Source organism: Oreochromis aureus, linkage group 9 (genome assembly GCF_013358895.1).
Source record: "Oreochromis aureus strain Israel breed Guangdong linkage group 9, ZZ_aureus, whole genome shotgun sequence".
NCBI classification, from domain to species: domain Eukaryota; kingdom Metazoa; phylum Chordata; class Actinopteri; order Cichliformes; family Cichlidae; genus Oreochromis; species Oreochromis aureus.
The window spans coordinates 32,551,607-32,565,638 of NC_052950.1; the positions used below are offsets into that span (position 1 = coordinate 32,551,607).

At 38.1% G+C, this 14,032-nt stretch overlaps 1 long non-coding RNA gene across 1 annotated transcript; it reads right to left on the minus strand.

Annotated features, from left to right (window-relative positions):
* Positions 1-2,169: 2,169 nt before the first annotated feature.
* LOC116320880 lies at positions 2,170-6,784 on the minus strand. The gene is made up of 4 exons (XR_004199482.2): positions 6,682-6,784; positions 6,024-6,197; positions 4,822-4,992; positions 2,170-3,329 (listed from the first exon to the last, which is right to left on the minus strand). It is a non-coding gene; the product is annotated as an uncharacterized LOC116320880 (long non-coding RNA).
* Between the last annotated feature and the right edge of the window lie 7,248 nt (positions 6,785-14,032).

Sequence of the window (14,032 nt, forward strand, 5' to 3'; positions counted from 1 at the left end):
AGAGACTTGTTGAATTTAAGAATCATATGATTTAAGAAAGAAATTTGCAGACTTGCACGGAGATGGTAAAATTATGATGACTGATAACGGAGACGAGGACAACAGAGACGAGGACAGGGAGGAACAGGGGTTTAAATGCACCAAGGAGACAGTCAGAGGGAACTCGGGACAACTGGAGACATTTAAGGATGCAGGGACTGACAGAGACGGGGAAGAAGTCTCATCGTGACGTGTAAAGTTTATCTTGCCTGGCTGGGCAGCTCTCTGGATGCTCAGCACCCCCAAAGCTCTGATCCTAGAATCGCCCCTGACTTACACTTAAAAGCTGCAGCTCTGAGTTAATATTGTAACTGTTGACTAGCTTTAGTCAAATGAAGACTTCAAACTATGGTTATAGTGGGCTTGAATTAATTCACGCAAAGAAGACTAAAATAGAAACAACAACAGCAAAATAGAAAATAAAAGCTGATCTGTTAACAGTATTCATTTGGTAGTCATGTGCAATATTTTACAGTAATCTATATTTTATGTTCTTTGAGGTATGACACAGAACGATTAAATTTTACTGAAATAGAAAGATCTTTTTCCATTTTTTAAAATTTGAAAATGAAATTTACATCATGTTTTGTAAAATTATTTAACCTTTTTTTTCTATCCATGTGTTGTTGCTGTTTTATTTTTTGAGTTTTCTTTCTCTTACCTACTTTAATTCTGTTTCATTAGGTGTATTTTATCTTCAGTCCAGCAGGTGGCAGTGTGGTCAAATATTTTACTGTGGAAGCAACTTTTTCTTTCATGAATCGTTGAGTTTTTCAGTGGTTTAACAAAACAGCTGTTTGTTTAAATATTTCATTTATTTATTTATGTATTTATTTACATGCTCATGTAAGCATGTATGGATTTATTTATTGCTTTTTTTTAACTATTTTGTGAAAGGAAAAATATTTTTACTCTGTAGGGTAAACAAACCTAACTTGGACAAAAACACAATAAAATCCAAATTATTATTTTTTTTAATTCAGCACGCAAAGTAAAAATATATTTAAGTTGAATTCCCTTGGTATGTAAATATAACGAGAAATAATGAAGCTTAAGTCTGTTCTTATAAACTCAGGTGATTGTGTTTTAATAGCCTCTCATTCATAATGACAGTAACTTTTGCTGCCATGTGTTCTCGTTCTGTTCCTTCTGCTAATCTTCTTTTGGTTACAGTTGGGATTATCAAACTTTTAATAATTTAAACTTTAATATTTTTTAGCTAATTCACATACATTTAAACTGTGTCACCTGTTTCACTCTGTGCATATGATGTTTCAAATGATGTCACTTTTTTTATTGTGTGCAGCTTATTCCATTCATATCTCACTACAATAAAATTATGCAATATCATCATGTATAAATGGGTTTTTAAGATGTTGATCATCAATGGTCTTAAGATATTTTTGTGGTGTATAGCAGCGGTCCCCAACCGCCGGGCCTCGGACCGGTACCGGTCCGTGAGTCGTTTGGTACCGGGCCGCGAGAGCTGAGGATCAGGTGTGAAATGTATGGTTTTCAGCGTTATTTTGTTATCGTTTTTATCGTTAACTCGGTTTTCCTGGGTCTTTTCACGTGTGTTATGAATAAATCTTTTTTTTTTTCGGTACCGGCACTAGTTTTATTTTGTTGTATTTATCCGCGACACCTTATTGCCGGTCCGTGAAAATATTGTCGGGCATAAACCGGTCCGTGGCGCAAAAAAGGTTGGGGACCGCTGGTGTATAGTATTAAACTTTTTCACTATATTTTGGTGTAGTGAAATCTGAAATTTGGAGAGATCATACAAACATCCTTCTTCTAATAAATTAAAGCATTTTTAACTGTTTGCTGGATGTAAAAAGTTTATAAATTATTTCCAGGCTTGTCTGCCCTAACTCCACCTCGTGACCCAGTACAGATGTGGGTGATCCCATATGCAACAGGAGTATGACGCTGTTGAAATCTATATCACTGCCAGGTTTAACAAAAAAAAAAAACACCTCATTAAAATTAGTGGACTGGCTGAAGCAGGAATGTTGAGCTTTAATTGGAAAGCTGTGGTGGTGGGTGACTAATTAAGCCAGAGGTCTGAATTTGATCGACATGAGAGAAAAGCAGGAAGCAAGTTATTCCATGAGTCAGAGTCATTCCTTTGATTCAAATCCACACATTTATTGATCCTTATTATCCATATAAAACATTAAGGTTCATTACTGACAGATAACTAAGGCTACATTCACACTGCAGGCAAAAGTGCATCAAATCTGACTTTTCTGACCCTATGCGGCCCATATCCGATCATGGTCTGACAGTTTGAACAGCACAAATCTGATATTTTCAAATCCGACCTGGGTCACTTTCATATGTGGTACTGAATCAGATACATATCTGAAGACAAACCATTCCCACCACTCCTGGTTCCGACTCCGTGTGCATATTTACCTGTGGCAGCCACTGCTGCAAACAAGGCCATTGTTAAAGCACGGCTCTCTTTTTTCTCAGTGTCCTTCTTTCTGTAATTAATTTATCAAATTCTGTCGGTTACGACTGTGCAGAAATTGATAGACTGCTGCGACAATGATCCATCCATGCATCCATGAAAAAACCTCTACCTCCTGCACTTCATCTGCTCAACCACTAGATACTTTCATTATCTAAATTACTGAAGATATATAGTACACCAAACTCTGGACAGTTTAAAATTCTCCATAATAGTGGTTATATCTCATGTTCCCAGTTATTATGTTACAAAGTATAAAACAAATCTATCAAATGTTCACCTTTTTTTTCAATTATTGAACATTTTTCCTGATCAGTTGCACTATACAGATTATGTAGATGAAAAAACATTTGCTGTTTCAAGAAGGATACTTGAAGTCATTGTCACATGATGTATTTCAAAACCATGATAAATAACTTAAAATTACATCAGTTATACAAAAGATATTGAAATGTATTTAGGAAACTTTTCAAAGAAAATAAAACTGAACCTTGTGTCTGCAAAAAGACACTGTGATGATCCAAAACAACACAAAGGGATGACGATAGATTCTACATGGTGTCTAACAGAGGAGCTCTCAGAGCATGTTTACAGCACTGTCAGCCATCTGCACGTCTGATTTCTGTCACTGCTGGATGAAGCTCTGCTGTCCACTCCACCTCCCTGCAGCATGTTCTTGTCACAGCATCACTACACACAAGCTGCTGGTGTTTCAACCTCTCTGGACCATCAGGACACGCGTGCGCACACACACCACACACACCACACACACACAACAAAGACAAACAACTGTGTTTATGGGTCCTTCCATCTGCAAAGAAAAGAAAGGGCAGAGTAGATAAATGAGTGTTTGCAGAGACTGTCTTCATCACTTTTCAGTGTTGCAGCACATCCACTATTAGGTAAATGGCCCGTATTTATATAGCGCTTTTTACTAATCCCCAAGGATTACCCCAAAGCGCTTTACATATCCAGTCATTCACCCATTCACACACACATTCACACACTGGTGATGGCAAGCTACATTGTAGCCACAGCCACCCTGGGTGGCACTGACAGAGGCGAGGCTCTATTATTGATATTTCTTGGTGCATATTCAATCATCCAGGTACGTACATCCCAAAGGTTGATTCTGTTCATCTGAACGTGATGTTTTCAGTGGGAGAGAATTTGCATATTAATGATTAAGGAACTGACCTCACAGCCCATTGTTCCTGCAGTGGTGCTACTTTCAGTGATTGTGCAAATGTCCTGTTTATAAGATTTGGGGAAACCTGCAGTCAGCTGAGCCTGAAGAAGTCACATGAACGAGTGACGAAATGTTTCTCCCACTAAAAACGCTACATGCAGATGAACAAAATCAAACTTTTGGGTATTATTAATATTATTAAGGGCAGCACTGACTTCAGTCTTGTTCAGACAAGTCTACAGTGGAGATTAACCACTGAGAGGCCTGAATTCTTCCTTGCTGCACAAACACTTTACTAATGGATTTTCTCGTTTCACTAAAACCAATGGTTGCTCTGTATTGTTGAACTTCTTACCTGTTGCTAAAATATCAGGTTACTAATATACATGGAGGCTACCACTGAATAAATGTCAATGAAAGCACTGACACTAAGACATATACAACCTTGATCCCTGGAGGTTATGACCCAGGTCATAATTTTGTGTACTGCATTTACTCCTCCACACCTGGAGCAGTGGTGTTCATTTAGTAAGCAGTTTAATGTAATTTACAGGTGAAAGCTGACCATTGGTTAGAGATTGAATGGGGCTGGCTATAAACTGGGACCTCTCAAGACTGACAGATCCTGCCTGCTTCCTGCTTCTAACATATCTCTGTGCGTGTGGGCTTGACTAATTTTCCTGCATCATTGTTGATTTCCATGATAGGCGAGTTGGTTGTTTTCTTTGTAGAATGTTTTGTTTGTTGACAATTTCTTCCTCTAAAAATAAATAAAATATTCTGTAAAATATTTAATACATCTGTGTGATTTGATGTTTCTGTGTAAATAAAGCTTGTTTCCAGCTGACACCTTTACAAATCCAGCTTTATTCTCTGTAGATGTGAACATTAGTTATCTTCACATCAGCTCAAACACATGATCACAAACTTTTGTGTCATTTGATTGGATGTCTGTTGTCTTTCTGTCGAATATTGAAGCCTGCCACTGTTCTCTTCTTACAGCATCACTGAGTTAAGAAGACTGCAGATGTACAAGAAACACTGGATCAGTGATTTCACACTAACTGTGCTAAACTGGGAAAGCAGCCTGGACTGAGTCCAAGCCTCTACTTACTTGAGAACCTCCAGTGTGTGATGTGGGCTGTCCACAAGCTCAGACAGCTGCTTCACATGTGATTCCTGCAGGTTGTTCTTGGTCAGGTCCAGCTCTCTCAGATGAGAGTTGGACTGAAGAGCTTTGAACAGATAATCACAGCTGGTCTCTGACAACTTGCAGCCCCATAATCTGAATGAAGATAGAAGATGTAAGTTTAAGAGTCTGTGATAAAATCATTTAAGGTTTGATAATTTGTTCAGAAGATTTGAAATGTTCAAGTTTTAAAAAAGTAAAATCCAAACAGTTAAACCCAACAGGATGGAGGTTCAGACAAAAACTGGAAAAAAAAAAAAAAAAGAGCTCTCAATAATCTGATTGACGACATGCTGTTTGTTAACTGAAGAAAAAAGAAAAAAATAGGGTCTTGGAGAGTGGGGGTATGAAATTCTGACAAAAATCCTCATCTTTAGATCAAAATTGTGAAAAAAAAAAAGTATTGACACTGCTTCAGTTTTAAACATTTAGTTTGAAAGAAATGTATATATTTGAGAACACTTTTTACCAGTAACATTTTAAAAGCTGGCATTTTTTTTATGTGTTATTTTTGTGATGTCACCTGCCAATGGACTGTATCTAACTCTGATATAATGCATCAAATGGCAACATTTATAGTAATACTGTATATTATCCCTTTTTATTTAAATTGATTAATAATTATTATTTTTTAAACTCAAATCTCCCTGAACCCCACCTAAACTTTGTCTTTCTGGGAAAAGGGTTCAACACACAAGCAGCATGACCAGAAATGAGAGAAAAACAAGTCTGATTGAAAAACCTTTTGTAGCAATGAACCCTTTGGCCACTATTGACAGACCTGTCTAGCTAGCATTACCCAGCATGCCATTCAGCAGTACAATTTGTAAATGTGCAATAATTCCTGCCACAAACTGTTTCTGTTCCACAGACTCCTGTGTGTCAGGACCTTTGTACCATGAAAAATGTTTTGTATACCAAGAGCTGTTAGCAATAACGTTAATCAGGGTGGAGCCCAGATGTGGGCTGTTTGTCTTAAGATGAAAAACAGTTTTAAGGTTTGAAATGTGAACCATTGTTCTGCCACAGTTAAAGTGTTAATTAGGATAATGTCAGGATATATGTGTAGGCTAATGCCAGCTTTCACATCATATATATCTAAGTACAACTAAAACATGGTGCCTGACCTGAGAGTCTCCAGTCTGCAATCTGAAGTCTTCAGATAAACACACAGCTGCTTCACTCCTGAATCCTGAAGGTTGTTCCAGCTCAGGTCCAGATGTTTCAAATGGGAGGAGTTGGACTGAAGAGCTGGAAGCAGGTAATCAAAGCTGATCTCTGACAAACTGCAGCACTGCAATCTGCATAAGGAATTAAAAAAAATGTGTTTATTACTCAGAGTCTGTGCTTGAAAGCATCCAGTGTCGTAATATGTCAGGAGCTGAAGAAGGTCAACACTGAGCTAGAATAGTCCTGGTTAGCGGTTGGCACTAGCTCTCCAGGGGTTTTTTTTGCCTTGCCCTTTTTAGATGTAATGTAGGTGTAGGCACTGATCACAAACTCTAACACTGAAATTAAAGCACTACAAACTCCAGAGAAGGTGTAAAGTACCACTTTAGCACTGCAGTGGCTCTTTGTGCTTTCTGACACAAATAACACGTCATCTTAACTTCATCTAGTTCACTGTCTCTGTTCAGCAGTGTCAGTTTGTAAATGTGCCAAAATTCCTGCTACAAACTATTTTCCCAAGATGTTTGTTAATTAACACGATACTATACTTAAACTATAAATACTATACTATCCGGGATTGGGATCTAAGCACAGTTTAAATATTTGGTGTCTGACCTCAGAGTCTCCAATAGACAGTGGGGATTCTTCAGAAAATCACATAGTTTCTTCACTCCTGAATTCTCCAAGTCATTGTGGCTCAGGTTTAGATGTCTCAGATGAGAGGGTTGGAATTCAGAGCTGAAACCAGAGAGCTGATATCTGACAACCGACAGCTCTCCAACCTGAAAAAAAAAAATGAAAATGTAGATATCAGTCATCAGATAGGTTCTCTTCAACATTAATGGACAGAAGTTTTTATCATGGATTTTAAAATCATTATTACATCAGTCTTCAGAGTACAAAACTGTTAACGAATGGCGGACACTAAATAAACATTGAAACAGCTGGATCTGACCACGTGACTTTATCTCTGTCTGCTGAGCAGAAGTCAAAGTACAAACATGACAGAGTTATCTGAATGTGTTTCTTTTATTCTTAAAATAGAAACAGTGGTCAGCTGATCTTTTTTTTCATTAGTATTTACTGCATGATTAGGTTTCCGTCCTAATCTCTACACTAGACTGAAGCTCTAAACCTGAAGTGAACTGAGGTGACATTACCTGAACTCAAAGTTCATGAGAGCCTGAAATGGTCTGCTGAAGAATGTGACTGACAACTCTTTATAAAATGTTCTCTGCACTTAAACTGGTCAGTAGTTTTTCTTTAAAGATTTAGTGCTGAAAATATTCTCTATCTACAAAACAGATGATTTAAAACAGACTCTAAGCAGGCACTACTTCACAAACCACGGTAATCTGTCTGCCTGGTTAGTGAGGTCCTTTTGGGCTGTAAAGGCAGCTTTCAGTCAGCTGTCAATGCAGATCTTCTGTTTTTGTGTGAGTTCTTGTGTTGTTATCTTTCTTTACAACAACATTAGATATCTTTGGTGCTGTAATACTCAAAATGAGTTAAAACAAGATCATTTTTAGAGGAACAGAAACTTTAAAAAAAAAAACCTCTCATCTTCTCTCTTCTTATAGTCTTTTTAAGAAGCCTCTCTCTTCTCCAGCTGTTTTTACAAAATCCTCACATACATTCAGAATCCTGCTTTGGTGTGCAATCAGACCAGGAGTGACATGTTTAGCCGCATGTTCTCCTTAAATTGCTGTCTGTCTGAGTGGTGTCCCAGAAACGATGTGGGCTTCATAGATAATTGGCAAACCTTCTGGAGGAAACCTGGTCTTGTTAGGAGAGACGGCATCCATCCCACTTTGGATGGAGCAGCTCTCATTTCTAGAAATATGGACCAATTTATTAAACTCCCCAAAATATGACTATCCACAGTTGGGACCAGGAAGCAGAGTTGCAGTCTTACACGCCTCTCTGCAGCTTCTCTCCTCCTGCTACCCCCCAAAAAACGCATCTCCATTGAGACTGTGTCAGCTCCCAAAAAGACAAAAAAAAAAACTAAAAACCAGCAACAAACAACTTCAACATAGAAAATCACAAAGAAAGAACAATACAGTATCCACATCTGAACCAAAGAGTAAAACAATGAAATGTGGATTATTAAATATTAGGTCTCTCTCCTCCAAGTCTCTGTTAGTACATGACTTAATAATTGATCAACAAATCGATTTACTCTGCCTTACAGAAACCTGGTTGCAGCAGGATGATTATGTTAGTTTAAATGAATCAACACCCCGAGTCATTCTAACTACCAGAAACCTCGAAGCACAGGCCCGGGGGCGGTGTGGCAGCAATTTTTCACACCAGCCTATTAATCAACCAAAGACCCAGACAGACTTTTAATTCATTTGAAAGCCTGATGCTTAGCCTCGTCCACCCCAGCTGTAAAACTCAGAAACCAGTCTTACTTGTTATTATCTATCGTCCACCTGGGCCTTACACAGAGTTTCTCTCTGATTTCTCAGACTTTTATCTGATTTAGTGCTCAGCTCAGATAAAATAATTATTGTGGGTGATTTTAACATCCATGTAGATGCTAAAATGACAGCCTCAACATGGCATTTAATCTGTTATTAGACTCAATTGGCTTCTCTCAAAATGTAAAAGAACCCACCCACCACTTTAATCACACTCTAGATCTTGTTTTAACATATGGCATAGAAACTGAACATTTAACAGTGTTTCCTGAAAACCCTCTGCTGTCTGATCATTTCCTGATAACATTTACATTTACATTAATTGATTACACAGCAGTGGAGAGTAGACTTTATCACAGTAGATGTCTTTCTGAAAGTGCTGTAACTAAGTTTAAGAATATAATCCACCCACTGTTATCATCTTCAATGCCCTGTACCAACATAGAGCAGAGCAGCTATCTGAACGCTACTCCAACAGAGGTCGATTATCTTGTTAATAATTTTACCTCCTCACTACGTACGACTCTGGATACTGTAGCTCCTGTGAAAACTAAGGCCTCAAATCAGAAGTACCTGACTCCGTGGTATAATTCTCAAACACGTAGCCTAAAGCAGATAACTCGTAAGCTGGAGAGGAAATGGCGTGTCACAAATTTAGAGGATCATCATTTAGCCTGGAGAAATAGTTTGCTGCTTTATAAGAAAGCCCTCCGCAAAGCCAGAACATCTTACTATTCGTCACTGATTGAAGAAAATAAGAACAACCCCAGGTTTCTCTTCAGCACAGTAGCCACGTTAACTAGTAATGACTTCATGAACTTATTCACAAATAAGACTTTTATCATTAGAGAAAAAATTACCAATAATCATCCCACAGATGTAATATTATCTACAGCTACTTTTAGTACCATCAATGTTAAGTTAGACTCTTTTTCTCCAATTGATCTTTCTGAGTTAACTTCAATAATTAATTCCTCCAAACCATCAACGTGTCTTTTAGACCCCATTCCTACAAAACTGCTCAAAGGCTGCTGTTTTCTTTAACACATACATCACCAAAGCAGCTGTGTGGGTTGTCAAAATCTCTGTAGCCTGTTTTTATCTGCTATTTATCAGTGTGACTGACACACCGCACAGACCCTAAAGACTCATCACCATCACCTCATCTTCTCTGACTGACTGAGTCTGTGGACCTGTGGAGGCTGAACAACTGTAAAAATATCTCTCTACCATAATCTGACTTCTGTCAGCTTTTAACTGAACTTTGCTGAAGTCTGTCACGTCTGTTTGGAGCCCAAAGTAAAAATTATCGTTCAGTTTGGAAAAGCAAACATTTCTGAAATCAATGACACTTCTTTATGTTTTTGTTCATACAAATCGTGAACCTTTATTAACCAAGAGTGTGAAACTTAGATCTTTGATTAAACAACAACAGCTCCAGTCAGCAAACTCACCTCAGAGTCTCTAGTCGACAGTCTGGACTCGACAGTCCAGCAGACAAAAACTTTAGTCCTGAACCGTGCAACTTGTTTCCAGTCATGTCCAACTCCACCAGATGGGAGGGGTCGGATTTGAGAGCTGAGGCCACAACTTCACAGTGAGTCTTTAAAAGTTGACAAGCTTTTAGTCTGTGACAAGAGAAAACATCAAATAAAACCAGGAATTTTTCATTATAAACACAGACTGAGTGAATAGGAAGACAAACAGAGTGATTTCATAGTCGAATAAACATTTGCTCTTCACATCTGTGGTTCAGCTTATCTCATATCACTGTGTTTGAGATGACACAATGATTTTATTTAGTGTTTCTTAGACGTGCAGACTTACGGGAAAATCTTGATATTTAATTTACAGATGAAAACAAAATTGCATTTTGTTAAAGGATTTTTATATGTATTCTGCTTTATTGTAGTTAAAAAAAAAACCCTAGTTGTTTAGCTTCATTTAAATCTCCTATTTTACTGTGTTTCATGACAAAGCTTGCATGAGGAAATACCACAGGTGCCTCCACCCTTGCTGAGATAAGCTTGACCGGTTACTATTTTTAACAGTTTGGCTGAAAAAGAAAGAAATTGAGCTTGTGCAATGGCGTCAATGAAGTCAAAGTCCAAACCTCAGCCTGACTGAAATCTTGTGGTAGAAACTCAAGAGAGCAGTGCGCAAACAAAAAACCTCAAACTTCAATAAAGTGAAACAACATTACAAAGAAAATGGGCCAAAATTCCTCCACAATAATATGAGATACCAACAAGTCATAGAGAAAAGATTACGTCAACTTATTGTAATTAGTGCACTTTGTTTTTCACAGGATTGCTCAGAGTGCTCTGCAAGCTCTCTTTTTCACGACATTATACAGTACTGTGCAAAAGTCTTGAGCCACCACTCATTTTTTTTATATTTTTGTGGGAAAACAGAAAATAGGTGCAGTGATTTATGGAAACGTGCAGTTATATCCATGTAACTACCCTGAAAGTCCATATTTGACATGACCACCGTTATTCTTCAGCAAAGCCTGAAAGCTCATAGCTAAGCTACTAAGTAATTTGTGTAATAGTTTGAACCAAATATTAAAAATATGGATTCATCACTCCATTAGCCCACTGACTGCATTACCCCTGAATGTGTGGTTTGTTATCTAATTGTGAAAACAACTGTTGATCCTGGTTGTTCCTCGGGGTCACTTAAGCAAAGAAGTGCCGTGTAGTAGCTGTTTGTAGCTGTTTGTCTCACAAAACCTCTTTCCAAAGAGCCCACATGCTCCCACCCACTGGAAATTTTTCTCCTGGTGACCACTTGACTGTTTCCATCTATTTTAAGATGTGACTAATTACAAACAAAACTGGAGTACATAATATGTCCACTAAAGTGTTTTTGCATAACTTAACTAACATGCCAACTTTTAGCCTTAATGTGTTATTCTACTAGGTTGTTAGCAACTCAGGACTATAGTAAATGCTAACTAAATCATATTTTTGGTGTTTCTCAAACTTTTAATAATGTTCTGGTGATAAAAATGATAGAATTACTGTTGGTCTGGTCCCTAAACCCGGCCACACTGATACAGAAGCTTATCTGTTTGGCTTATTGCCATAGTAACTTAAGGGCACTATATCTGATTTAGTTACAAGGACTACTTTCTTTGATAGATGTCATTACCTGGTTATAGGTCAATCAGTGGTATTTTGCACTCTCATTGGTAGTCACTTCAATCATTTAATCATTAGTTAGTTATTATTAACCTCTGGTTCTTTTCCACAGTGTGTCTTTTGTCCTGTCTCCTTCTTCCCTCACCCTCAACCGGTCACAGCAGATGGCCGCCTCCTGAGCCTGGTTCTGCTGGAGGTTTCTTCAGGTTAAAGGAGTTTTCCTTCCCACTGTCTCCAAATGCTTGTTCAAAGGGGTTCATATGATTGTTGGGTTTTTTCTCTGTATTATTGTAAGGCCTTTACCTTACAATACAAAGTGCCTGTTGTTAAGGTGACTGTTGTTGTGATTTGACTGCTGCTGTTATAAATACATGTTTTTTTCAATGGACAAATTTCCAAGTGGAAAACTCTCTTGAAAAAAGAAATGGCCTTCTGTTAGCCGTAGTCACCAAAGTACTGAGAAAAAAAAAAAAAAAAAAAAAAAAAAAAAAAAAAAAAAGAGAATGTTTCATGCTTATCACCTTGTAAGGAGTTGTTTTACACACAAGGGGCGCCGACCTGACATATTTTAGGAAGGAGCAGTGTATAAATACAGAGGGAACTGATGTCTCAGTGTGAGTCTCCACTGAGATCACCCATGTATATACATGTTTGAGTTGTGTCTTTCTTTGCCTGCTGAAACAATTCTTTGACATAATTTTAAACCATGATCATGTCCACATTCTGTCAGTGAAATCTGATCCTCGTCAATGGTAAATGGATTCATTCTTATATAGGACCTTGCTACTCTGCTTGAGTAAAAACCTTTCTACTCAAAGTGTTTTATAGAACCTGCCTCATTCACCTTTTCTATAAGAAGCCTTTAGATTATAAACTAAAAAGTGAAGACATGTCACAATACGGCTGTGTGCAGGCAAGAGTAGGACCCAAACGCAAACTCGCAGAGACCAAAAGTAAACTCAAAAAACACAGCTTTATTGCTGGCGTGGAAGGGAAACAAAGAACAAAACTAAACTGGGAAAACTAATACTAAATCATACCTGGAAACACAGGAAAAATCACACAGCTATGTTGGAGGACGCAACACTGACAAAGAGAAACATGGGGCTTAAATACACTGTGGGATAACGAGGGGGAATGAGCCACAGGAGGAGAACACAGCTGGGAGTAATTAGGCAGGACAAGACAGGGGAAGCAAAACTAGAAACATTAACATAGGACAAAGACTGAGAAAGTAAAACAGGAAACACACTGACTGACTCAAGACATGTAAACTTAACAGACTGGGGAGACAGAACATAGGGACCTGAAACATGGGACAGAAAGGGACAGTAGACACAACATGAACATAACGTCACAGGGGAAGAGTACACAAAATGCAGGAACACAGGACCTCTTTCAAAATAAAATGGGAAGCATAATGAAACGCAAACATGACAACATAAGAAACACAGACATGAAACACGTGAAGGACAAGGGAGACTTAACAGGGGTTGGATACACAATGGGAATCTAATAAACAAATGAGCTTAGATAACCTAAAGAAGTAGAAATAAACCATAACATCAAAATAAACTAAAACTCAAAACGCTGGGTCAACAGACCCAGGAACGTGACAAGAGAAACATTTGGACTGTTTCCTCTTTTTAATTTGGCTCCAGAAGATTTTGAATAAAGTCAGTTTAATGGAAAGATTCATCTTTAAAAGTGTTGTCTCTTTGCTACAACGTGATTGTTCACATCTAGCTACATGAAAAAATCTGCTGACTGTTACCAAAAGGTGCTGAAGCTAATCACTGAAAAATAACGATGAATGAAATGACTCTGGGTGAACTACACCAAAAAGAGTTTTGTCTCTGTGTGAAGAGAAATCAGAACAACTCAACAAATTTAGGGCAGAGTAAATCAACTATAGATGTGAAAACTCCCTAAAAATAATGAAAATACTTTAGTATTCTGTATATTTGAAGAACTGAACTACTGATCTAAACTGATTAAATGTGTTAATGGTCACAGCAGGACTCACAGAGCCTTTCTGCAGTTGCTCACAGCTGGAATCAGTCTGTGTCGTCCTTCATCTGATGTGTTGAACTTCTGCAGGTCCAGCTCATCCAGAACCTCCTCCGACATCTGCAGCATGTAGGCCAGAGCTGAGCAGTGGATCTCAGAGAGTTTTGTCTGTGATTTCAGGAATTCTTGGATCTCCTGAAACACTGAGCTGTCATTCATCTCAGTCAGACAATGAAAGATGTTGATGCTTCTGTCAGGAGAGATTTGAGAACGTCTCATCTCTTTTAGGTTGTTGATGATTTTCTGGATAGCTTCTGGGTTCTTCTCTGTCTGACTCAGCAGACCTACTAAGAGTCTTTGGCTGGACTCTAGTGTGAGGCCATG